Source organism: Delphinus delphis, chromosome 12 (genome assembly GCF_949987515.2).
Source record: "Delphinus delphis chromosome 12, mDelDel1.2, whole genome shotgun sequence".
In the NCBI taxonomy this organism is placed as follows: domain Eukaryota; kingdom Metazoa; phylum Chordata; class Mammalia; order Artiodactyla; family Delphinidae; genus Delphinus; species Delphinus delphis.
The window spans coordinates 315,990-342,512 of NC_082694.2; positions in this window are offsets into that span (position 1 = coordinate 315,990).

Genomic DNA, 26,523 nt, shown 5'->3' on the forward strand with positions numbered 1-26,523 from the left:
CTGTTTGGCCCAGTTTGCAATTTCTGCGGAAGATGAACAGGAATAGCGAGAACCAATGAGAGACTAGCTGGAGGTGTCTGAACGGGCAAATTTAACTCTCATTTCCCACCAGGAAGAGGAATTAACCAAAGGCTCAGCATGCCGGGCCGGAACCAGATTAGGGCCTGAAGCCATCCTGCGGTGTTGCGGCCAGGTCACAAGAAAGCGAGTTGAAGAAAGGAGCTCAGGGGCACTGTAATTCACAAACCTGCAGAGTTATAAATGACAGCTATCGTCCAAAAATAGACTGAAGTAAGGCTGCCAAGAGGACTTGAAAGCGGGGCAGAATTGCAGGAAACCGATTTCAGGAGGTAGACTGGAATTGCATTGAAAGCATAGGAAAAGAGGCAGAACGTCCACAATGATGCACTTGGCCAAAAAGGGCGTATGCGTTTTTTCCTGAATATATTCAGGAAAAAACGCATACGCCCTTTTTGGCCAACCAAGCAAGCTTGCAAAGGAAATCTGCACTACAATGAAGTCTCACTTCCCCCCGGTCAAAAGGGCCATCTGAAAAAAGTGTAAAATCCAGAAAGGCAGGACAGGCCATGGAGAACTGGGAGCCTTGTTATGCTGATGGGCGGGATGTAAATTGCCAACAGACACTCGGGAGAAGTGTATGGTGTTTCCTGAAACATCTAAAAAACAAAGCAACAGAGCCTAGGGCACTGCCACTTATGGTCCTATAGCTTAGGGAAATTAAAATCAAAAAGACACAGCCACCCCAAAGTTTGGGACGCCTCTGTTTACAAGAACCTCGTTTACAGTACAAGTTCAACATCGCAGAAAGTGAAAAATGGATAAAGAAGTTGTGGTATTTACTTACAAAGCAATATCACTCAGCAATGAAATCTATGTCATCAAGGCCTTAGCAGCACAATGAGTGGATTCAGGTATGATGATTCTAACTGAAATAAGTCACACAGAAAAAGAAACATCATAAGATATCAGTAATACACGGAATGTAAACTTGGCTACACAGGAACTGAATTACAGAACAGAACAGGGTCTCAAATTTAGAAAACCAACTTATGCTTGCTTAAGGGTAAAGGTGAGTTGGGGTGCTGCATAAAACCAGAGATTGAAATGAGCACAGATAAAGTTCCTTAAGTCAAATATGGAATAGACAAGAGCTACTCCTTGCTCAACGAAATGGACTCAACACCGCATATTAAACGCCTAAGAATGTACCTGACTAGTAAGTATCGTAAAACCTATGGATTGCTATGTCTCCAAAAGAGAATCAAGCATGTGTACAGGGGCATAAACGCAGCAGTGATAGGATTGGAGAGGTTCGGTGAGCAAATGAAGACCCTTTGAAGTCATATTGCATGGTACCCATTACACGAGTCTCAACTCTCCAGGTTTAAGGTATTCTTCCTTCAGCTAAAACATGCATGTGGAACCTAAGTATGATCAACCATGTGAAAGGGAGACGTGTTCAAATATGTCTCAGTTTTCCTCCCCTGGTACTCGGGTGCAACATTCCAGACGCTTTACTAACACTCTCCCCACTTGGAGAGTCAGCGCCTTTAACCTCCTGTTTGGCCCAGTTTGCAATTTCTGCGGAAGATGAACAGGAATAGTGAGAACCAATGAGAGGCTAGCTGGAGGTGTCTGGACGGGCAAATTTAACTCTCATTTCCCACCAGGAAGAGGAAATAACCAAAGGCTCAGCGTGCTGTACCGGAACCAGATTAGGGCCTGAAGCCATGCTGCGGTGTTGCGGCCAGCTCAAAAGAAAGCGAGTTGAAGAAAGGAGCTCAGGGGCACTGTAATTCACAAACCTGCAGAGTTATAAATGACAGCTATCGTCCAAAAATAGACTGAAGTAAGGCTGCCAAGAGGACTTGAAAGCGGGGCAGAATTGCAGGAAACCGATTTCAGGAGGTAGACTGGAATTGCATTGAAAGCATAGGAAAAGAGGCAGAACGTCCACAATGATGCACTTGGCCAAAAAGGGCGTATGCGTTTTTTCCTGAATATATTCAGGAAAAAACGCATACGCCCTTTTTGGCCAACCAAGCAAGCTTGCAAAGGAAATCTGCACTACAATGAAGTCTCACTTCCCCCCGGTCAAAAGGGCCATCTGAAAAAAGTGTAAAATCCAGAAAGGCAGGACAGGCCATGGAGAACTGGGAGCCTTGTTATGCTGATGGGCGGGATGTAAATTGCCAACAACCACTCGGGAGAAGTGTATGGTGTTTCCTGAAACATCTAAAAAACAAAGCAACAGAACCTAGGGCACTTCCACTTATGGTCCTATAGCTTAGGGAAATTAAAATCAAAAAGACACAGCCACCCCAAAGTTTGGAACGGCTCTGTTTACAAGAACCTCGTTTACAGTACAAGTTCAACATCGCAGAAATTGAAAAATGGATAAACAAGTTGTGGTATTTACTTACAAAGCAATATCACTCAGCAATGAAATCTGTGTCATCAGGCCCTTAGCAGCACAATGAGTGGATTTAGGTATGATGATTCTAACTGAAATAAGTCACACAGAAAAAGAAACATCATAAGATATCAGTAATACACGGAATGTAAACTTGGCTACACAGGAACTGAATTACAGAACAGAACAGGGTCTCAAATCTAGAAAACCAACTTATTCTTGCTTAAGGGTAGAGGTGAGTTGGGGTGCTGCATAAAACCAGAGATTGAAATGAGCACAGATAAAGTTCCTTAAGCCAAATATAGAATAGACAAGAGCTACTCCTTGCTCAACGAAATGGACTCAACACCCCATATTAAACGCCTAAGAATGTACCTGACTAGTAAGTATCTTAAAACCTATGGATTGCTATGTCTCCAAAAGAGAATCAAGCATGTGTACAGGGGCATAAACGCAGCAGTGCTAGGATTGGAGAGGTTCGGTGAGCAAATGAAGACCCTTTGAAGTCATATTGCATGGTACCCATTCCACGGGTTTCAACTACCCAGGTTTTAGGTATTCTTCCTTCAGCTAAAACATGCATGTGGAACCCAGAGTATGATCAACCATGTGAACGGGAGACGTGTTCAAATATGTCTCAGTTTTCGTACCCTGGTACTCGGGTGCAACATTCCAGACGCTTTACTAACACTCTCCCCACTTGGAGAGTCAGCACCTTTAACCTCCTGTTTGGCCCAGTTTGCAATTTCTGCGGAAGATGAACAGGAATAGCGAGAACCAATGAGAGACTAGCTGGAGGTGTCTGGACGGGCAAATTTAACTCTCATTTCCCACCAGGAAGAGGAATTAACCAAAGGCTCAGCATGCCGGGCCGGAACCAGATTAGGGCCTGAAGCCATCCTGCGGTGTTGCGGCCAGGTCACAAGAAAGCGAGTTGAAGAAAGGAGCTCAGGGGCACTGTAATTCACAAACCTGCAGAGTTATAAATGACAGCTATCGTCCAAAAATAGACTGAAGTAAGGCTGCCAAGAGGACTTGAAAGCGGGGCAGAATTGCAGGAAACCGATTTCAGGAGGTAGACTGGAATTGCATTGAAAGCATAGGAAAAGAGGCAGAACGTCCACAATGATGCACTTGGCCAAAAAGGGCGTATGCGTTTTTTCCTGAATATATTCAGGAAAAAACGCATACGCCCTTTTTGGCCAACCAAGCAAGCTTGCAAAGGAAATCTGCACTACAATGAAGTCTCACTTCCCCCTGGTCAAAAGGGCCATCTGAAAAAAGTGTAAAATCCAGAAAGGCAACAGGCCATTGAGAACTGGGAGCCTTGTTATGCTGATGGGCGGGATGTAAATTGCCAACAGACACTCGGGAGAAGTGTATGGTGTTTCCTGAAACATCTAAAAAACAAAGCAACAGAGCCTAGGGCACTGCCACTTATGGTCCTATAGCTTAGGGAAATTAAAATCAAAAAGACACAGCCACCCCAAAGTTTGGGACGCCTCTGTTTACAAGAACCTCGTTTACAGTACAAGTTCAACATCGCAGAAAGTGAAAAATGGATAAAGAACTTGTGGTACTTACGTACAATGCAGTATCACTCAGCAATGAAATCTATGTCATCAGGCCCGTAGCAGCATAATGAGTGGATTCAGGTACGATGATTCTAACTGAAATAAGTCACACAGAAAAAGAAACATCATAAGATATCACTAATACACGGAATGTAAACTTGGCTACACAGGAACTGCATTCCAAAACAGAACAGGGTCTCAAATTTAGAAAACAAACTTATGCTTGCTTAAGGGGAAAGGTGTGTTGGGGTGCTGCATAAAACCAGAGATTGAAATGAGCACAGATAAAGTTCCTTAAGCCAAATATGGAATAGACAAGAGCTACTCCTTGCTCAACGAAATGGACTCAAAACCCCATATTAAACGCCTAAGAATGTACCTGACTAGTAAGTATCTTAAAACCTATGGATTGCTATGTCTCCAAAAGAGAATCAAGCGTGTGTACAGGGGCATAAACGCAGCAGTGATAGGATTGGAGAGGTTCGGTGAGCAAATGAAGACCCTTTGAAGTCATATTGCATGGTACCCATTACACGGGTCTCAACTCTCCAGGTTTAAGGTATTCTTCCTTCAGCTAAAACATGCATGTGGAACCCAGAGTATGATCAACCATGTGAACGGGAGACGTGTTCAAATATGTCTCAGTTTTCCTCCCCTGGTACTCGGGTGCAACATTCCAGACGCTTTACTAACACTCTCCCGACTTGGAGAGTCAGTCCCTTTAACCTCCTGTTTGGCCCAGTTTGCAATTTCTGCGGAAGATGAACAGGAATAGCGAGAACCAATGAGAGGCTGGCTGGAGGTGTCTGGACGGGCAAATTTAACTCTCATTTCCCACCAGGAAGAGAAATTAACCAAAGGCTCAGCATGCCGGGCCGGAACCAGATTAGGGCCTGAAGCCATCCTGCGGTGTTGCGGCCAGCTCACAAGAAAGCGAGTTGAAGAAAGGAGCTCAGGGGCACTGTAATTCACAAACCTGCAGAGTTATAAATGACAGCTATCGTCCAAAAATAGACTGAAGTAAGGCTGCCAAGAGGACTTGAAAGCGGGGCAGAATTGCAGGAAACCGATTTCAGGAGGTAGACTGGAATTGCATTGAAAGCATAGGAAAAGAGGCAGAACGTCCACAATGATGCACTTGGCCAAAAAGGGCGTATGCGTTTTTTCCTGAATATAATCAGGAAAAAACGCATACGCCCTTTTTGGCCAACCAAGCAAGCTTGCAAAGGAAATCTGCACTACAATGAAGTCTCACTTCCCCCCGGTCAAAAGGGCCATCTGAAAAAAGTGTAAAATCCAGAAAGGCAGGACAGGCCATGGAGAACTGGCAGCCTTGTTATGCTGATGGGCGGGATGTAAATTGCCAACAACCACTCGGGAGAAGTGTATGGTGTTTCCTGAAACATCTAAAAAACAAAGCAACAGAACCTAGGGCACTTCCACTTATGGTCCTATAGCTTAGGGAAATTAAAATCAAAAAGACACAGCCACCCCAAAGTTTGGAACGGCTCTGTTTACAAGAACCTCGTTTACAGTACAAGTTCAACATCGCAGAAATTGAAAAATGGATAAACAAGTTGTGGTATTTACTTACAAAGCAATATCACTCAGCAATGAAATCTGTGTCATCAGGCCCTTAGCAGCACAATGAGTGGATTCAGGTATGATGATTCTAACTGAAATAAGTCACACAGAAAAAGAAACATCATAAGATATCAGTAATACACGGAATGTAAACTTGGCTACACAGGAACTGAATTACAGAACAGAACAGGGTCTCAAATCTAGAAAACCAACTTATTCTTGCTTAAGGGTAGAGGTGAGTTGGGGTGCTGCATAAAACCAGAGATTGAAATGAGCACAGATAAAGTTCCTTAAGCCAAATATAGAATAGACAAGAGCTACTCCTTGCTCAACGAAATGGACTCAACACCCCATATTAAACGCCTAAGAATGTACCTGACTAGTAAGTATCTTAAAACCTATGGATTGCTATGTCTCCAAAAGAGAATCAAGCATGTGTACAGGGGCATAAACGCAGCAGTGCTAGGATTGGAGAGGTTCGGTGAGCAAATGAAGACCCTTTGAAGTCATATTGCATGGTACCCATTCCACGGGTTTCAACTACCCAGGTTTTAGGTATTCTTCCTTCAGCTAAAACATGCATGTGGAACCCAGAGTATGATCAACCATGTGAACGGGAGACGTGTTCAAATATGTCTCAGTTTTCGTACCCTGGTACTCGGGTGCAACATTCCAGACGCTTTACTAACACTCTCCCCACTTGGAGAGTCAGCACCTTTAACCTCCTGTTTGGCCCAGTTTGCAATTTCTGCGGAAGATGAACAGGAATAGCGAGAACCAATGAGAGACTAGCTGGAGGTGTCTGGACGGGCAAATTTAACTCTCATTTCCCACCAGGAAGAGGAATTAACCAAAGGCTCAGCATGCCGGGCCGGAACCAGATTAGGGCCTGAAGCCATCCTGCGGTGTTGCGGCCAGGTCACAAGAAAGCGAGTTGAAGAAAGGAGCTCAGGGGCACTGTAATTCACAAACCTGCAGAGTTATAAATGACAGCTATCGTCCAAAAATAGACTGAAGTAAGGCTGCCAAGAGGACTTGAAAGCGGGGCAGAATTGCAGGAAACCGATTTCAGGAGGTAGACTGGAATTGCATTGAAAGCATAGGAAAAGAGGCAGAACGTCCACAATGATGCACTTGGCCAAAAAGGGCGTATGCGTTTTTTCCTGAATATATTCAGGAAAAAACGCATACGCCCTTTTTGGCCAACCAAGCAAGCTTGCAAAGGAAATCTGCACTACAATGAAGTCTCACTTCCCCCTGGTCAAAAGGGCCATCTGAAAAAAGTGTAAAATCCAGAAAGGCAACAGGCCATTGAGAACTGGGAGCCTTGTTATGCTGATGGGCGGGATGTAAATTGCCAACAGACACTCGGGAGAAGTGTATGGTGTTTCCTGAAACATCTAAAAAACAAAGCAACAGAGCCTAGGGCACTTCCACTTATGGTCCTATAGCTTAGGGAAATTAAAATCAAAAAGACACAGCCACCCCAAAGTTTGGGACGCCTCTGTTTACAAGAACCTCGTTTACAGTACAAGTTCAACATCGCAGAAAGTGAAAAATGGATAAAGAACTTGTGGTACTTACGTACAATGCAGTATCACTCAGCAATGAAATCTATGTCATCAGGCCCGTAGCAGCATAATGAGTGGATTCAGGTACGATGATTCTAACTGAAATAAGTCACACAGAAAAAGAAACATCATAAGATATCACTAATACACGGAATGTAAACTTGGCTACACAGGAACTGCATTCCAAAACAGAACAGGGTCTCAAATTTAGAAAACAAACTTATGCTTGCTTAAGGGGAAAGGTGTGTTGGGGTGCTGCATAAAACCAGAGATTGAAATGAGCACAGATAAAGTTCCTTAAGCCAAATATGGAATAGACAAGAGCTACTCCTTGCTCAACGAAATGGACTCAAAACCCCATATTAAACGCCTAAGAATGTACCTGACTAGTAAGTATCTTAAAACCTATGGATTGCTATGTCTCCAAAAGAGAATCAAGCGTGTGTACAGGGGCATAAACGCAGCAGTGATAGGATTGGAGAGGTTCGGTGAGCAAATGAAGACCCTTTGAAGTCATATTGCATGGTACCCATTACACGGGTCTCAACTCTCCAGGTTTAAGGTATTCTTCCTTCAGCTAAAACATGCATGTGGAACCCAGAGTATGATCAACCATGTGAACGGGAGACGTGTTCAAATATGTCTCAGTTTTCCTCCCCTGGTACTCGGGTGCAACATTCCAGACGCTTTACTAACACTCTCCCGACTTGGAGAGTCAGTCCCTTTAACCTCCTGTTTGGCCCAGTTTGCAATTTCTGCGGAAGATGAACAGGAATAGCGAGAACCAATGAGAGGCTGGCTGGAGGTGTCTGGACGGGCAAATTTAACTCTCATTTCCCACCAGGAAGAGAAATTAACCAAAGGCTCAGCATGCCGGGCCGGAACCAGATTAGGGCCTGAAGCCATCCTGCGGTGTTGCGGCCAGCTCACAAGAAAGCGAGTTGAAGAAAGGAGCTCAGGGGCACTGTAATTCACAAACCTGCAGAGTTATAAATGACAGCTATCGTCCAAAAATAGACTGAAGTAAGGCTGCCAAGAGGACTTGAAAGCGGGGCAGAATTGCAGGAAACCGATTTCAGGAGGTAGACTGGAATTGCATTGAAAGCATAGGAAAAGAGGCAGAACGTCCACAATGATGCACTTGGCCAAAAAGGGCGTATGCGTTTTTTCCTGAATATAATCAGGAAAAAACGCATACGCCCTTTTTGGCCAACCAAGCAAGCTTGCAAAGGAAATCTGCACTACAATGAAGTCTCACTTCCCCCCGGTCAAAAGGGCCATCTGAAAAAAGTGTAAAATCCAGAAAGGCAGGACAGGCCATGGAGAACTGGCAGCCTTGTTATGCTGATGGGCGGGATGTAAATTGCCAACAACCACTCGGGAGAAGTGTATGGTGTTTCCTGAAACATCTAAAAAACAAAGCAACAGAACCTAGGGCACTTCCACTTATGGTCCTATAGCTTAGGGAAATTAAAATCAAAAAGACACAGCCACCCCAAAGTTTGGAACGGCTCTGTTTACAAGAACCTCGTTTACAGTACAAGTTCAACATCGCAGAAAGTGAAAAATGGATAAAGAACTTGTGGTACTTACTTACAAAGCAATATCACTCAGCAATGAAATCTGTGTCATCAGGCCCTTAGCAGCACAATGAGTGGATTCAGGTATGATGATTCTAACTGAAATAAGTCACACAGAAAAAGAAACATCATAAGATATCAGTAATACACGGAATGTAAACTTGGCTACACAGGAACTGAATTACAGAACAGAACAGGGTCTCAAATCTAGAAAACCAACTTATTCTTGCTTAAGGGTAGAGGTGAGTTGGGGTGCTGCATAAAACCAGAGATTGAAATGAGCACAGATAAAGTTCCTTAAGCCAAATATAGAATAGACAAGAGCTACTCCTTGCTCAACGAAATGGACTCAACACCCCATATTAAACGCCTAAGAATGTACCTGACTAGTAAGTATCTTAAAACCTATGGATTGCTATGTCTCCAAAAGAGAATCAAGCATGTGTACAGGGGCATAAACGCAGCAGTGCTAGGATTGGAGAGGTTCGGTGAGCAAATGAAGACCCTTTGAAGTCATATTGCATGGTACCCATTCCACGGGTTTCAACTACCCAGGTTTTAGGTATTCTTCCTTCAGCTAAAACATGCATGTGGAACCCAGAGTATGATCAACCATGTGAACGGGAGACGTGTTCAAATATGTCTCAGTTTTCGTACCCTGGTACTCGGGTGCAACATTCCAGACGCTTTACTAACACTCTCCCCACTTGGAGAGTCAGCACCTTTAACCTCCTGTTTGGCCCAGTTTGCAATTTCTGCGGAAGATGAACAGGAATAGCGAGAACCAATGAGAGACTAGCTGGAGGTGTCTGGACGGGCAAATTTAACTCTCATTTCCCACCAGGAAGAGGAATTAACCAAAGGCTCAGCATGCCGGGCCGGAACCAGATTAGGGCCTGAAGCCATCCTGCGGTGTTGCGGCCAGGTCACAAGAAAGCGAGTTGAAGAAAGGAGCTCAGGGGCACTGTAATTCACAAACCTGCAGAGTTATAAATGACAGCTATCGTCCAAAAATAGACTGAAGTAAGGCTGCCAAGAGGACTTGAAAGCGGGGCAGAATTGCAGGAAACCGATTTCAGGAGGTAGACTGGAATTGCATTGAAAGCATAGGAAAAGAGGCAGAACGTCCACAATGATGCACTTGGCCAAAAAGGGCGTATGCGTTTTTTCCTGAATATATTCAGGAAAAAACGCATACGCCCTTTTTGGCCAACCAAGCAAGCTTGCAAAGGAAATCTGCACTACAATGAAGTCTCACTTCCCCCTGGTCAAAAGGGCCATCTGAAAAAAGTGTAAAATCCAGAAAGGCAACAGGCCATTGAGAACTGGGAGCCTTGTTATGCTGATGGGCGGGATGTAAATTGCCAACAGACACTCGGGAGAAGTGTATGGTGTTTCCTGAAACATCTAAAAAACAAAGCAACAGAGCCTAGGGCACTTCCACTTATGGTCCTATAGCTTAGGGAAATTAAAATCAAAAAGACACAGCCACCCCAAAGTTTGGGACGCCTCTGTTTACAAGAACCTCGTTTACAGTACAAGTTCAACATCGCAGAAAGTGAAAAATGGATAAAGAACTTGTGGTACTTACGTACAATGCAGTATCACTCAGCAATGAAATCTATGTCATCAGGCCCGTAGCAGCATAATGAGTGGATTCAGGTACGATGATTCTAACTGAAATAAGTCACACAGAAAAAGAAACATCATAAGATATCACTAATACACGGAATGTAAACTTGGCTACACAGGAACTGCATTCCAAAACAGAACAGGGTCTCAAATTTAGAAAACAAACTTATGCTTGCTTAAGGGGAAAGGTGTGTTGGGGTGCTGCATAAAACCAGAGATTGAAATGAGCACAGATAAAGTTCCTTAAGCCAAATATGGAATAGACAAGAGCTACTCCTTGCTCAACGAAATGGACTCAAAACCCCATATTAAACGCCTAAGAATGTACCTGACTAGTAAGTATCTTAAAACCTATGGATTGCTATGTCTCCAAAAGAGAATCAAGCGTGTGTACAGGGGCATAAACGCAGCAGTGATAGGATTGGAGAGGTTCGGTGAGCAAATGAAGACCCTTTGAAGTCATATTGCATGGTACCCATTACACGGGTCTCAACTCTCCAGGTTTAAGGTATTCTTCCTTCAGCTAAAACATGCATGTGGAACCCAGAGTATGATCAACCATGTGAACGGGAGACGTGTTCAAATATGTCTCAGTTTTCCTCCCCTGGTACTCGGGTGCAACATTCCAGACGCTTTACTAACACTCTCCCGACTTGGAGAGTCAGTCCCTTTAACCTCCTGTTTGGCCCAGTTTGCAATTTCTGCGGAAGATGAACAGGAATAGCGAGAACCAATGAGAGGCTAGCTGGAGGTGTCTGGAAGGGCAAATTTAACTCTCATTTCCCACCAGGAAGAGGAATTAACCAAAGGCTCAGCATGCCGGGCCGGAACAAGATTAGGGCCTGAAGCCATCCTGCGGTGTTGCGGCCATGTCACAAGAAAGCGAGTTGAAGAAAGGAGCTCAGGGGCACTGTAATTCACAAACCTGCAGAGTTATAAATGACAGCTATCGTCCAAAAATAGACTGAAGTAAGGCTGCCAAGAGGACTTGAAAGCGGGGCAGAATTGCAGGAAACCGATTTCAGGAGGTAGACTGGAATTGCATTGAAAGCATAGGAAAAGAGGCAGAACGTCCACAATGATGCACTTGGCCAAAAAGGGCATATGCGTTTTTTCCTGAATATATTCAGGAAAAAACGCATATGCCCTTTTTGGCCAACCAAGCAAGCTTGCAAAGGAAATCTGCACTACAATGAACTCTCACTTCCCCCCGGTCAAAAGGGCCATCTGAAAAAAGTGTAAAATCCAGAAAGGCAGGACAGGCCATGGAGAACTGGGAGCCTTGTTATGCTGATGGGCGGGATGTAAATTGCCAAGAGACACTAGGGAGAAGTGTATGGTGTTTCCTGAAACATCTAAAAAACAAAGCAACAGAGCCTAGGGCACTTCCACTTATGGTCCTATAGCTTAGGGAAATTAAAATCAAAAAGACACAGCCACCCCAAAGTTTGGAACGGCTCTGTTTACAAGAACCTCGTTTACAGTACAAGTTCAACATCGCAGAAAGTGAAAAATGGATAAAGAAGTTGTGGTATTCACTTACAAAGCAATATCACTCAGCAATGAAATCTATGTCATCAGGCCCGTAGCAGCACAATGAGTGGATTCAGGTATGATGATTCTAACTGAAGTAAGTCACACAGAAAAAGAAACATCATAAGATATCAGTAATACACGGAATGGAAACTTGGCTACAAAGGAACTGAATTACAGAACAGAACAGGGTCTCAAATTTAGAAAACCAACTTATGCTTGCTTAAGGGGAAAGGTGAGTTGGGGTGCTGCATAAAACCAGAGATTGAAATGAACACAGATAAAGTTCCTTAAGCCAAATATGGAATAGACAAGAGCTACTCCTTTCTCAACGAAATGGGCTCAACACCGCATATTAAACACCTAAGAATGTACCTGACTAGTAAGTATCTTAAAACCTATGGATTGCTATGTCTCCGAAGGGGAATCAAGCATGTGTACAGGGGCATAAACGCAGCAGTGATAGGATTGGAGAGGTTCGGTGAGCAAATGAAGACCCTTTGAAGTCATATTGCATGGTACCCATTCCACGGGTTTCAACTACCCAGGTTTAAGGTATTCTTCCTTCAGCTAAAACATGCATGTGGAACCCAGAGTATGATCAACCATGTGATCGGGAGACGTGTTCAAATATGTCTCAGTTTTCGTACCCTGGTACTCGGGTGCAACATTCCAGATGCTTTACTAACACTCTCCCCACTTGGAGAGTCAGCACCTTTAACCTCCTCTTTGGCCCAGTTTGCAATTTCTGCGGAAGATGAACAGGAATAGCGAGAACCAATGAGAGACTAGCTGGAGGTGTCTGGACGGGCAAATTTAACTCTCATTTCCCACCAGGAAGAGGAATTAACCAAAGGCTCAGCGTGCCGTGCCGGAACCAGATTAGGGCCTGAAGCCATCCTGCGGTGTTGCGGCCAGCTCACAAGAAAGCGAGTTGAAGAAAGGAGCTCAGGGGCACTGTAATTCACAAACCTGCAGAGTTATAAATGACAGCTATCGTCCAAAAATAGACTGAAGTAAGGCTGCCAAGAGGACTTGAAAGCGGGGCAGAATTGCAGGAAACCGATTTCAGGAGGTAGACTGGAATTGCATTGAAAGCATAGGAAAAGAGTCAGAACGTCCACAATGATGCACTTGGCCAAAAAGGGCGTATGCGTTTTATCCTGAATATATTCAGGAAAAAACGCATACGCCCTTTTTGGCCAACCAAGCAAGCTTGCAAAGGAAATCTGCACTACAATGAAGTTTCACTTCCCCCCGGTCAAATGGGCCATCTGAAAAAAGTGTAAAATCCAGAAAGGCAGGACAGGCCATGGAGAACTGGGAGCCTTGTTATGCTGATGGGCGGGATGTAAATTGCCAACAGACACTCGGGAGAAGTGTATGGTGTTTCCTGAAACATCTAAAAAACAAAGCAACAGAGCCTAGGGCACTTCCACTTATGGTCCTATAGCTTAGGGAAATTAAAATCAAAAAGACACAGCCACCCCAAAGTTTGGGACGCCTCCGTTTACAAGAACCTCGTTTACCGTACAAGTTCAATATCACAGAAAGTGAAAAATGGATAAAGAACTTGTGGTACTTACGTACAATGCAGTATCACTCAGCAATGAAATCTATGTCATCAGGCCCGTAGCAGCATAATGAGTGGATTCAGGTACGATGATTCTAACTGAAATAAGTCACACAGAAAAAGAAACATCATAAGATATCACTAATACACGGAATGTAAACTTGGCTACACAGGAACTGCATTCCAAAACAGAACAGGGTCTCAAATTTAGAAAACCAACTTATGCTTGCTTAAGGGGAAAGGTGAGTTGGGGTGCTGCATAAAACCAGAGATTGAAATGAGCACAGATAAAGTTCCTTAAGCCAAATATGGAATAGACAAGAGCTACTCCTTGCTCAACGAAATGGACTCAACACCGCATATTAAACGCCTAAGAATGTACCTGACTAGTAAGTATCTTAAAACCTATGGATTGCTATGTCTCCGAAGGGGAATCAAGCATGTGTACAGGGGCATAAACGCAGCAGTGATAGGATTGGAGAGGTTCGGTGAGCAAATGAAGACCCTTTGAAGTCATATTGCATGGTACCCATTCCACGGGTTTCAACTACCCAGGTTTTAGGTATTCTTCCTTCAGCTAAAACATGCATGTGGAACCCAGAGTATGATCAACCATGTGATCGGGAGACGTGTTCAAATATGTCTCAGTTTTCGTACCCTGGTACTCGGGTGCAACATTCCAGACGCTTTACTAACACTCTCCCCACTTGGAGAGTCAGCACCTTTAACCTCCTGTTTGGCCCAGTTTGCAATTTCTGCGGAAGATGAACAGGAATAGCGAGAACCAATGAGAGACTAGCTGGAGGTGTCTGGACGGGCAAATTTAACTCTCATTTCCCACCAGGAAGAGGAATTAACCAAAGGCTCAGCGTGCCGTGCCGGAACCAGATTAGGGCCTGAAGCCATCCTGCGGTGTTGCGGCCAGCTCACAAGAAAGCGAGTTGAAGAAAGGAGCTCAGGGGCACTGTAATTCACAAACCTGCAGAGTTATAAATGACAGCTATCGTCCAAAAATAGACTGAAGTAAGGCTGCCAAGAGGACTTGAAAGCGGGGCAGAATTGCAGGAAACCGATTTCAGGAGGTAGACTGGAATTGCATTGAAAGCATAGGAAAAGAGGCAGAACGTCCACAATGATGCACTTGGCCAAAAAGGGCGTATGCGTTTTTTCCTGAATATATTCAGGAAAAAACGCATACGCCCTTTTTGGCCAACCAAGCAAGCTTGCAAAGGAAATCTGCACTACAATGAAGTCTCACTTCCCCCCGGTCAAAAGGGCCATCTGAAAAAAGTGTAAAATCCAGAAAGGCAGGACAGGCCATGGAGAACTGGGAGCCTTGTTATGCTGATGGGCGGGATGTAAATTGCCAACAGACACTCAGGAGAAGTGTATGGTGTTTCCTGAAACATCTAAAAAACAAAGCAACAGAGCCTAGGGCACTGCCACTTATGGTCCTATAGCTTAGGGAAATTAAAATCAAAAAGACACAGCCACCCCAAAGTTTGGGACGCCTCTGTTTACAAGAACCTCGTTTACAGTACAAGTTCAACATCGCAGAAAGTGAAAAATGGATAAAGAAGTTGTGGTATTTACTTACAAAGCAATATCACTCAGCAATGAAATCTATGTCATCAGGCCCTTAGCATCACAATGAGTGGATTCAGGTATGATGATTCTAACTGAAGCAAGTCACACAGAAAAAGAAACATCATAAGATATCAGTAATACACGGAATGTAAACTTGGCTACACAGGAACTGAATTACAGAACAGAACAGGGTCTCAAATTTAGAAAACCAACTTATGCTTGCTTAAGGGTAAAGGTGAGTTGGGGTGCTGCATAAAACCAGAGATTGAAATGAGCACAGATAAAGTTCCTTAAGTCAAATATGGAATAGACAAGAGCTACTCCTTGCTCAACGAAATGGACTCAACACCGCATATTAAACGCCTAAGAATGTACCTGACTAGTAAGTATCTTAAAACCTATGGATTGCTATGTCTCCGAAAGAGAATCAAGCATGTGTACAGGGGCATAAACGCAGCAGTGATAGCATAGGGGAGGTTCGGTGAGCAAATGAAGACCCTTTGAAGTCATATTGCATGGTACCCATTACACGGGTCTCAGATCTCCAGGTTTAAGGTATTCTTCCTTCAGCTGAAACATGCATGTGGAACGCAAGTATGATCAACCATGTGAACGGGAGACGTGTTCAAATATGTCTCAGTTTTCCTCCCCTGGTACTCGGGTGCAACATTCCAGACGCTTTACTAACACTCTCCCCACTTGGAGAGTCAGCGCCTTTAACCTCCTGTTTGGCCCAGTTTGCAATTTCTGCGGAAGATGAACAGGAATAGCGAGAACCAATGAGAGACTAGCTGGAGGTGTCTGGACGGGCAAATTTAACTCTCATTTCCCACCAGGAAGAGGAAATAACCAAAGGCTCAGCGTGCCGTGCCGGAACCAGATTAGGGCCTGAAGCCATCCTGCGGTGTTGCGGCCAGGTCACAAGAAAGCAAGTTGAAGAAAGGAGCTCAGGGGCACTGTAATTCACAAACCTGCAGAGTTATAAATGACAGCTATCGTCCAAAAATAGACTGAAGTAAGGCTGCCAAGAGGACTTGAATGCGGGGCAGTATTGCAGGAAACCGATTTCAGGAGGTAGACTGGAATTGCATTGAAAGCATAGGAAAAGAGGCAGAACGTCCACAATGATGCACTTGGCCAAAAAGGGCGTATGCGTTTTTTCCTGAATATATTCAGGAAAAAACGCATACGCCCTTTTTGGCCAACCAAGCAAGCTTGCAAAGGAAATCTGCACTACAATGAAGTCTCACTTCCCCCCGGTCAAAAGGGCCATCTGAAAAAAGTGTAAAATCCAGAAAGGCAGGACAGGCCATGGAGAACTGGGAGCCTTGTTATGCTGATGGGCGGGATGTAAATTGCCAACAGACACTCGGGAGAAGTGTATGGTGTTTCCTGAAACATCTAAAAAACAAAGCAACAGAGCCTAGGGCACTGCCACTTATGGTCCTATAGCTTAGGGAAATTAAAATCAAAAAGACACAGCCACCCCAAAGTTTGGGACGCCTCTGTTTACAAGAACCTCGTTTACCGTACAAGTTCAATATCACAGAAAGTGAAAAATGGATAAAGAACTTGTGGTACTTACGTACAATGCAGTATCACTCAGCAATGAAATCTATGTCTTCAGGCCCGTAGCAGCATAATGAGTGGATTCAGGTACGATGATTCTAACTGAAATAAGTCACACAGAAAAAGAAACATCATAAGATATCACTAATACACGGAATGTAAACTTGGCTACACAGGAACTGCATTCCAAAACAGAACAGGGTCTCAAATTTAGAAAACCAACTTATGCTTTCTTAAGGGGAAAGGTGAGTTGGGGTGCTGCATAAAACCAGAGATTGAAATGAGCACAGATAAAGTTCCTTAAGCCAAATATAGAATAGACAAGAGCTACTCCTTGCTCAACGAAATGGACTCAACACCGCGTATTAAACGCCTAAGAATGTACCTGACTAGTAAGTATCTTAAAACCTATGGATTGCTATGTCTCCAAAAGAGAATCAAGCGTGTGTACAGGGGCATAAACGCAGCAGTGATAGGATTGGAGAGGTTCGGTGAGCAAATGAAGACCCTTTGAAGTCATATTGCATGGTACCCATTCCACGGATCTCAACTCTCCAGGTTTAAGGTATTCTTCCTTCAGCTAAAACATGCATGTGGAACCCAGAGTATGATCAACCATGTGAACGGGAGACGTGTTCAAATATGTCTCAGTTTTCCTCCCCTGGTACTCGGGTGCAACATTCCAGATGCTTTACTAACACTCTCCCCACTTGGAGAGTCAGTCCCTTTAACCTCCTGTTTGGCCCAGTTTGCAATTTCTGCGGAAGATGAACAGGAATAGCGAGAACCAATGAGAGACTAGCTGGAGGTGTCTGAACGGGCAAATTTAATTCTCATTTCCCACCAGGAAGAGGAATTAACCAAAGGCTCAGCATGCCGGGCCGGAACCAGATTAGGGCCTGAAGCCATCCTGCGGTGTTGCGGCCAGGTCACAAGAAAGCGAGTTGAAGAAAGGAGCTCAGGGGCACTGTAATTCACAAACCTGCAGAGTTATAAATGACAGCTATCGTCCAAAAATAGACTGAAGTAAGGCTGCCAAGAGGACTTGAAAGCGGGGCAGAATTGCAGGAAACCGATTTCAGGAGGTAGACTGGAATTGCATTGAAAGCATAGGAAAAGAGGCAGAACGTCCACAATGATGCACTTGGCCAAAAAGGGCGTATGCGTTTTTTCCTGAATATATTCAGGAAAAAACGCATACGCCCTTTTTGGCCAACCAAGCAAGCTTGCAAAGGAAATCTGCACTACAATGAAGTCTCACTTCCCCCCGGTCAAAAGGGCCATCTGAAAAAAGTGTAAAATCCAGAAAGGCAGGACAGGCCATGGAGAACTGGGAGCCTTGTTATGCTGATGGGCGGGATGTAAATTGCCAACAGACACTCGGGAGAAGTGTATGGTGTTTCCTGAAACATCTAAAAAACAAAGCAACAGAGCCTAGGGCACTGCCACTTATGGTCCTATAGCTTAGGGAAATTAAAATCAAAAAGACACAGCCACCCCAAAGTTTGGGACGCCTCTGTTTACAAGAACCTCGTTTACCGTACAAGTTCAATATCACAGAAAGTGAAAAATGGATAAAGAACTTGTGGTACTTACGTACAATGCAGTATCACTCAGCAATGAAATCTATGTCTTCAGGCCCGTAGCAGCATAATGAGTGGATTCAGGTACGATGATTCTAACTGAAATAAGTCACACAGAAAAAGAAACATCATAAGATATCACTAATACACGGAATGTAAACTTGGCTACACAGGAACTGCATTCCAAAACACAACAGGGTCTCAAATTTAGAAAACCAACTTATGCTTTCTTAAGGGGAAAGGTGAGTTGGGGTGCTGCATAAAACCAGAGATTGAAATGAGCACAGATAAAGTTCCTTAAGCCAAATATAGAATAGACAAGAGCTACTCCTTGCTCAACGAAATGGACTCAACACCGCGTATTAAACGCCTAAGAATGTACCTGACTAGTAAGTATCTTAAAACCTATGGATTGCTATGTCTCCAAAAGAGAATCAAGCGTGTGTACAGGGGCATAAACGCAGCAGTGATAGGATTGGAGAGGTTCGGTGAGCAAATGAAGACCCTTCGAAGTCATATTGCATGGTACCCATTCCACGGATCTCAACTCTCCAGGTTTAAGGTATTCTTCCTTCAGCTAAAACATGCATGTGGAACCCAGAGTATGATCAACCATGTGAACGGGAGACGTGTTCAAATATGTCTCAGTTTTCCTCCCCTGGTACTCGGGTGCAACATTCCAGACGCTTTACTAACACTCTCCCGACTTGGAGAGTCATTCCCTTTAACCTCCTGTTTGGCCCAGTTTGCAATTTCTGCGGAAGATGAACAGGAATAGCGAGAACCAATGAGAGACTAGCTGGAGGTGTCTGAACGGGCAAATTTAACTCTCATTTCCCACCAGGAAGAGGAATTAACCAAAGGCTCAGCATGCCGGGCCGGAACCAGATTAGGGCCTGAAGCCATCCTGCGGTGTTGCGGCCAGGTCACAAGAAAGCGAGTTGAAGAAAGGAGCTCAGGGGCACTGTAATTCACAAACCTGCAGAGTTATAAATGACAGCTATCGTCCAAAAATAGACTGAAGTAAGGCTGCCAAGAGGACTTGAAAGCGGGGCAGAATTGCAGGAAACCGATTTCAGGAGGTAGACTGGAATTGCATTGAAAGCATAGGAAAAGAGGCAGAACGTCCACAATGATGCACTTGGCCAAAAAGGGCGTATGCGTTTTTTCCTGAATATATTCAGGAAAAAACGCATACGCCCTTTTTGGCCAACCAAGCAAGCTTGCAAAGGAAATCTGCACTACAATGAAGTCTCACTTCCCCCCGGTCAAAAGGGCCATCTGAAAAAAGTGTAAAATCCAGAAAGGCAGGACAGGCCATGGAGAACTGGGAGCCTTGTTATGCTGATGGGCGGGATGTAAATTGCCAACAGACACTCGGGAGAAGTGTATGGTGTTTCCTGAAACATCTAAAAAACAAAGCAACAGAGCCTAGGGCACTGCCACTTATGGTCCTATAGCTTAGGGAAATTAAAATCAAAAAGACACAGCCACCCCAAAGTTTGGGACGCCTCTGTTTACAAGAACCTCGTTTACCGTACAAGTTCAATATCACAGAAAGTGAAAAATGGATAAAGAACTTGTGGTACTTACGTACAATGCAGTATCACTCAGCAATGAAATCTATGTCTTCAGGCCCGTAGCAGCATAATGAGTGGATTCAGGTACGATGATTCTAACTGAAATAAGTCACACAGAAAAAGAAACATCATAAGATATCACTAATACACGGAATGTAAACTTGGCTACACAGGAACTGCATTCCAAAACAGAACAGGGTCTCAAATTTAGAAAACCAACTTATGCTTTCTTAAGGGGAAAGGTGAGTTGGGGTGCTGCATAAAACCAGAGATTGAAATGAGCACAGATAAAGTTCCTTAAGCCAAATATAGAATAGACAAGAGCTACTCCTTGCTCAACGAAATGGACTCAACACCGCGTATTAAACGCCTAAGAATGTACCTGACTAGTAAGTATCTTAAAACCTCTGGATTGCTATGTCTCCAAAAGAGAATCAAGCGTGTGTACAGGGGCATAAACGCAGCAGTGATAGGATTGGAGAGGTTCGGTGAGCAAATGAAGACCCTTTGAAGTCATATTGCATGGTACCCATTCCACGGATCTCAACTCTCCAGGTTTAAGGTATTCTTCCTTCAGCTAAAACATGCATGTGGAACCCAGAGTATGATCAACCATGTGAACGGGAGACGTGTTCAAATATGTCTCAGTTTTCCTCCCCTGGTACTCGGGTGCAACATTCCAGACGCTTTACTAACACTCTCCCCACTTGGAGAGTCAGTCCCTTTAACCTCCTGTTTGGCCCAGTTTGCAATTTCTGCGGAAGATGAACAGGAATAGCGAGAACCAATGAGAGACTAGCTGGAGGTGTCTGAACGGGCAAATTTAATTCTCATTTCCCACCAGGAAGAGGAATTAACCAAAGGCTCAGCATGCCGGGCCGGAACCAGATTAGGGCCTGAAGCCATCCTGCGGTGTTGCGGCCAGGTCACAAGAAAGCGAGTTGAAGAAAGGAGCTCAGGGGCACTGTAATTCACAAACCTGCAGAGTTATAAATGACAGCTATCGTCCAAAAATAGACTGAAGTAAGGCTGCCAAGAGGACTTGAAAGCGGGGCAGAATTGCAGGAAACCGATTTCAGGAGGTAGACTGGAATTGCATTGAAAGCATAGGAAAAGAGGCAGAACGTCCACAATGATGCACTTGGCCAAAAAGGGCGTATGCGTTTTTTCCTGAATATATTCAGGAAAAAACGCATACGCCCTTTTTGGCCAACCAAGCAAGCTTGCAAAGGAAATCTGCACTACAATGAAGTCTCACTTCCCCCCGGTCAAAAGGGCCATCTGAAAAAAGTGTAAAATCCAGAAAGGCAGGACAGGCCATGGAGAACTGGGAGCCTTGTTATGCTGATGGGCGGGATGTAAATTGCCAACAGACACTCGGGAGAAGTGTATGGTGTTTCCTGAAACATCTAAAAAACAAAGCAACAGAGCCTAGGGCACTGCCACTTATGGTCCTATAGCTTAGGGAAATTAAAATCAAAAAGACACAGCCACCCCAAAGTTTGGGACGCCTCTGTTTACAAGAACCTCGTTTACCGTACAAGTTCAATATCACAGAAAGTGAAAAATGGATAAAGAACTTGTGGTACTTACGTACAATGCAGTATCACTCAGCAATGAAATCTATGTCTTCAGGCCCGTAGCAGCATAATGAGTGGATTCAGGTACGATGATTCTAACTGAAATAAGTCACACAGAAAAAGAAACATCATAAGATATCACTAATACACGGAATGTAAACTTGGCTACACAGGAACTGCATTCCAAAACACAACAGGGTCTCAAATTTAGAAAACCAACTTATGCTTTCTTAAGGGGAAAGGTGAGTTGGGGTGCTGCATAAAACCAGAGATTGAAATGAGCACAGATAAAGTTCCTTAAGCCAAATATAGAATAGACAAGAGCTACTCCTTGCTCAACGAAATGGACTCAACACCGCGTATTAAACGCCTAAGAATGTACCTGACTAGTAAGTATCTTAAAACCTATGGATTGCTATGTCTCCAAAAGAGAATCAAGCGTGTGTACAGGGGCATAAACGCAGCAGTGATAGGATTGGAGAGGTTCGGTGAGCAAATGAAGACCCTTCGAAGTCATATTGCATGGTACCCATTCCACGGATCTCAACTCTCCAGGTTTAAGGTATTCTTCCTTCAGCTAAAACATGCATGTGGAACCCAGAGTATGATCAACCATGTGAACGGGAGACGTGTTCAAATATGTCTCAGTTTTCCTCCCCTGGTACTCGGGTGCAACATTCCAGACGCTTTACTAACACTCTCCCGACTTGGAGAGTCATTCCCTTTAACCTCCTGTTTGGCCCAGTTTGCAATTTCTGCGGAAGATGAACAGGAATAGCGAGAACCAATGAGAGACTAGCTGGAGGTGTCTGAACGGGCAAATTTAACTCTCATTTCCCACCAGGAAGAGGAATTAACCAAAGGCTCAGCATGCCGGGCCGGAACCAGATTAGGGCCTGAAGCCATCCTGCGGTGTTGCGGCCAGGTCACAAGAAAGCGAGTTGAAGAAAGGAGCTCAGGGGCACTGTAATTCACAAACCTGCAGAGTTATAAATGACAGCTATCGTCCAAAAATAGACTGAAGTAAGGCTGCCAAGAGGACTTGAAAGCGGGGCAGAATTGCAGGAAACCGATTTCAGGAGGTAGACTGGAATTGCATTGAAAGCATAGGAAAAGAGGCAGAACGTCCACAATGATGCACTTGGCCAAAAAGGGCGTATGCGTTTTTTCCTGAATATATTCAGGAAAAAACGCATACGCCCTTTTTGGCCAACCAAGCAAGCTTGCAAAGGAAATCTGCACTACAATGAAGTCTCACTTCCCCCCGGTCAAAAGGGCCATCTGAAAAAAGTGTAAAATCCAGAAAGGCAGGACAGGCCATGGAGAACTGGGAGCCTTGTTATGCTGATGGGCGGGATGTAAATTGCCAACAGACACTCGGGAGAAGTGTATGGTGTTTCCTGAAACATCTAAAAAACAAAGCAACAGAGCCTAGGGCACTGCCACTTATGGTCCTATAGCTTAGGGAAATTAAAATCAAAAAGACACAGCCACCCCAAAGTTTGGGACGCCTCTGTTTACAAGAACCTCGTTTACAGTACAAGTTCAACATCGCAGAAAGTGAAAAATGGATAAAGAAGTTGTGGTATTTACTTACAAAGCAATATCACTCAGCAATGAAATCTATGTCATCAGGGCCTTAGCAGCACAATGAGTGGATTCAGGTATGATGATTCTAACTGAAATAAGTCACACAGAAAAAGAAACATCATAAGATATCAGTAATACATGGAATGTAAACTTGCCTGCACAGGAACTGAATTACAGAACAGAACAGGGTCTCAAATTTAGAAAACCAACTTATGCTTGCTTAAGGGTAAAGGTGAGTTGGGGTGCTGCATAAAACCAGAGATTGAAATGAGCACAGATAAAGTTCCTTAAGTCAAATATGGAATAGACAAGAGCTACTCCTTGCTCAACGAAATGGACTCAACACCGCATATTAAACGCCTAAGAATGTACCTGACTAGTAAGTATCGTAAAACCTATGGATTGCTATGTCTCCAAAAGAGAATCAAGCATGTGTACAGGGGCATAAACGCAGCAGTGATAGGATTGGAGAGGTTCGGTAAGCAAATGAAGACCCTTTGAAGTCATATTGCATGGTACCCATTACACGAGTCTCAACTCTCCAGGTTTAAGGTATTCTTCCTTCAGCTAAAACATGCATGTGGAACCTAAGTATGATCAACCATGTGATCGGGAGACGTGTTCAAATATGTCTCAGTTTTCGTACCCTGGTACTCGGGTGCAACATTCCAGACGCTTTACTAACACTCTCCCCACTTGGAGAGTCAGCGCCTTTAACCTCCTGTTTGGCCCAGTTTGCAATTTCTGCGGAAGATGAACAGGAATAGTGAGAACCAATGAGAGGCTAGCTGGAGGTGTCTGGACGGGCAAATTTAACTCTCATTTCCCACCAGGAAGAGGAAATAACCAAAGGCTCAGCGTGCTGTACCGGAACCAGATTAGGGCCTGAAGCCATCCTGCGGTGTTGCGGCCAGCTCAAAAGAAAGCGAGTTGAAGAAAGGAGCTCAGGGGCACTGTAATTCACAAACCTGCAGAGTTATAAATGACAGCTATCGTCCAAAAATAGACTGAAGTAAGGCTGCCAAGAGGACTTGAAAGCGGGGCAGAATTGCAGGAAACCGATTTCAGGAGGTAGACTGGAATTGCATTGAAAGCATAGGAAAAGAGGCAGAACGTCCACAATGATGCACTTGGCCAAAAAGGGCGTATGCGTTTTTTCCTGAATATATTCAGGAAAAAACGCATACGCCCTTTTTGGCCAACCAAGCAAGCTTGCAAAGGAAATCTGCACTACAATGAAGTCTCACTTCCCCCCGGTCAAAAGGGCCATCTGAAAAAAGTGTAAAATCCAGAAAGGCAGGACAGGCCATGGAGAACTGGGAGCCTTGTTATGCTGATGGGCGGGATGTAAATTGCCAACAGACACTCGGGAGAAGTGTATGGTGTTTCCTGAAACATCTAAAAAACAAAGCAACAGAACCTAGGGCACTTCCACTTATGGTCCTATAGCTTAGGGAAATTAAAATCAAAAAGACACAGCCACCCCAAAGTTTGGAACGGCTCTGTTTACAAGAACCTCGTTTACAGTACAAGTTCAACATCGCAGAAAGTGAAAAATGGATAAACAAGTTGTGGTATTTACTTACAAAGCAATATCACTCAGCAATGAAATCTGTGTCATCAGGCCCTTAGCAGCACAATGAGTGGATTCAGGTATGATGATTCTAACTGAAATAAGTCACACAGAAAAAGAAACATCATAAGATATCAGTAATACACGGAATGTAAACTTGGCTACACAGGAACTGAATTACAGAACAGAACAGGGTCTCAAATATAGAAAACCAACTTATGCTTGCTTAAGGGTAAAGGTGAGTTGGGGTGCTGCATAAAACCAGAGATTGAAATGAGCACAGATAAAGTTCCTTAAGCCAAATATGGAATAGACAAGAGCTACTCCTTGCTCAACGAAATGGACTCAACACCCCATATTAAACGCCTAAGAATGTACCTGACTAGTAAGTATCTTAAAACCTATGGATTGCTATGTCTCCGAAAGAGAATCAAGCATGTGTACAGGGGCATAAACTCAGCAGTGCTAAGATTGGAGAGGTTCGGTGAGCAAATGAAGACCCTTTGAAGTCATATTGCATGGTAACCATTCCACGGGTTTCAACTACCCAGGTTTAAGGTATTCTTCCTTCAGCTAAAACATGCATGTGGAACCTAGAGTATGATCAACCATGTGATCGGGAGACGTGTTCAAATATGTCTCAGTTTTCCTCCCCTGGTACTCGGGTGCAACATTCCAGACGCTTTACTAACACTCTCCCCACTTGGAGAGTCAGTCCCTTTAACCTCCTGTTTGGCCCAGTTTGCAATTTCGGCGGAAGATGAACAGGAATAGCGAGAACCAATGAGAGGCTAGCTGGAGGTGTCTGGACGGGCAAATTTAACTCTCATTTCCCACCAGGAAGAGAAATTAACCAAAGGCTCAGCATGCCGGGCCGGAACAAGATTAGGGCCTGAAGCCATCCTGCGGTGTTGCGGCCAGGTCACAAGAAAGCGAGTTGAAGAAAGGAGCTCAGGGGCACTGTAATTCACAAACCTGCAGAGTTATAAATGACAGCTATCGTCCAAAAATAGACTGAAGTAAGGCTGCCAAGAGGACTTGAAAGCGGGGCAGAATTGCAGGAAACCGATTTCAGGAGGTAGACTGGAATTGCATTGAAAGCATAGGAAAAGAGGCAGAACGTCCACAATGATGCACTTGGCCAAAAAGGGCGTATGCGTTTTTTCCTGAATATAATCAGGAAAAAACGCATACGCCCTTTTTGGCCAACCAAGCAAGCTTGCAAAGGAAATCTGCACTACAATGAAGTCTCACTTCCCCCCGGTCAAAAGGGCCATCTGAAAAAAGTGTAAAATCCAGAAAGGCAGGACAGGCCATGGAGAACTGGCAGCCTTGTTATGCTGATGGGCGGGATGTAAATTGCCAACAACCACTCGGGAGAAGTGTATGGTGTTTCCTGAAACATCTAAAAAACAAAGCAACAGAACCTAGGGCACTTCCACTTATGGTCCTATAGCTTAGGGAAATTAAAATCAAAAAGACACAGCCACCCCAAAGTTTGGAACGGCTCTGTTTACAAGAACCTCGTTTACAGTACAAGTTCAACATCGCAGAAAGTGAAAAATGGATAAACAAGTTGTGGTATTTACTTACAAAGCAATATCACTCAGCAATGAAATCTGTGTCATCAGGCCCTTAGCAGCACAATGAGTGGATTCAGGTATGATGATTCTAACTGAAATAAGTCACACAGAAAAAGAAACATCATAAGATATCAGTAATACACGGAATGTAAACTTGGCTACACAGGAACTGAATTACAGAACAGAACAGGGTCTCAAATATAGAAAACCAACTTATTCTTGCTTAAGGGTAAAGGTGAGTTGGGGTGCTGCATAAAACCAGAGATTGAAATGAGCACAGATAAAGTTCCTTAAGCCAAATATAGAATAGACAAGAGCTACTCCTTGCTCAACGAAATGAACTCAACACCCCATATTAAACGCCTAAGAATGTACCTGACTAGTAAGTATCTTAAAA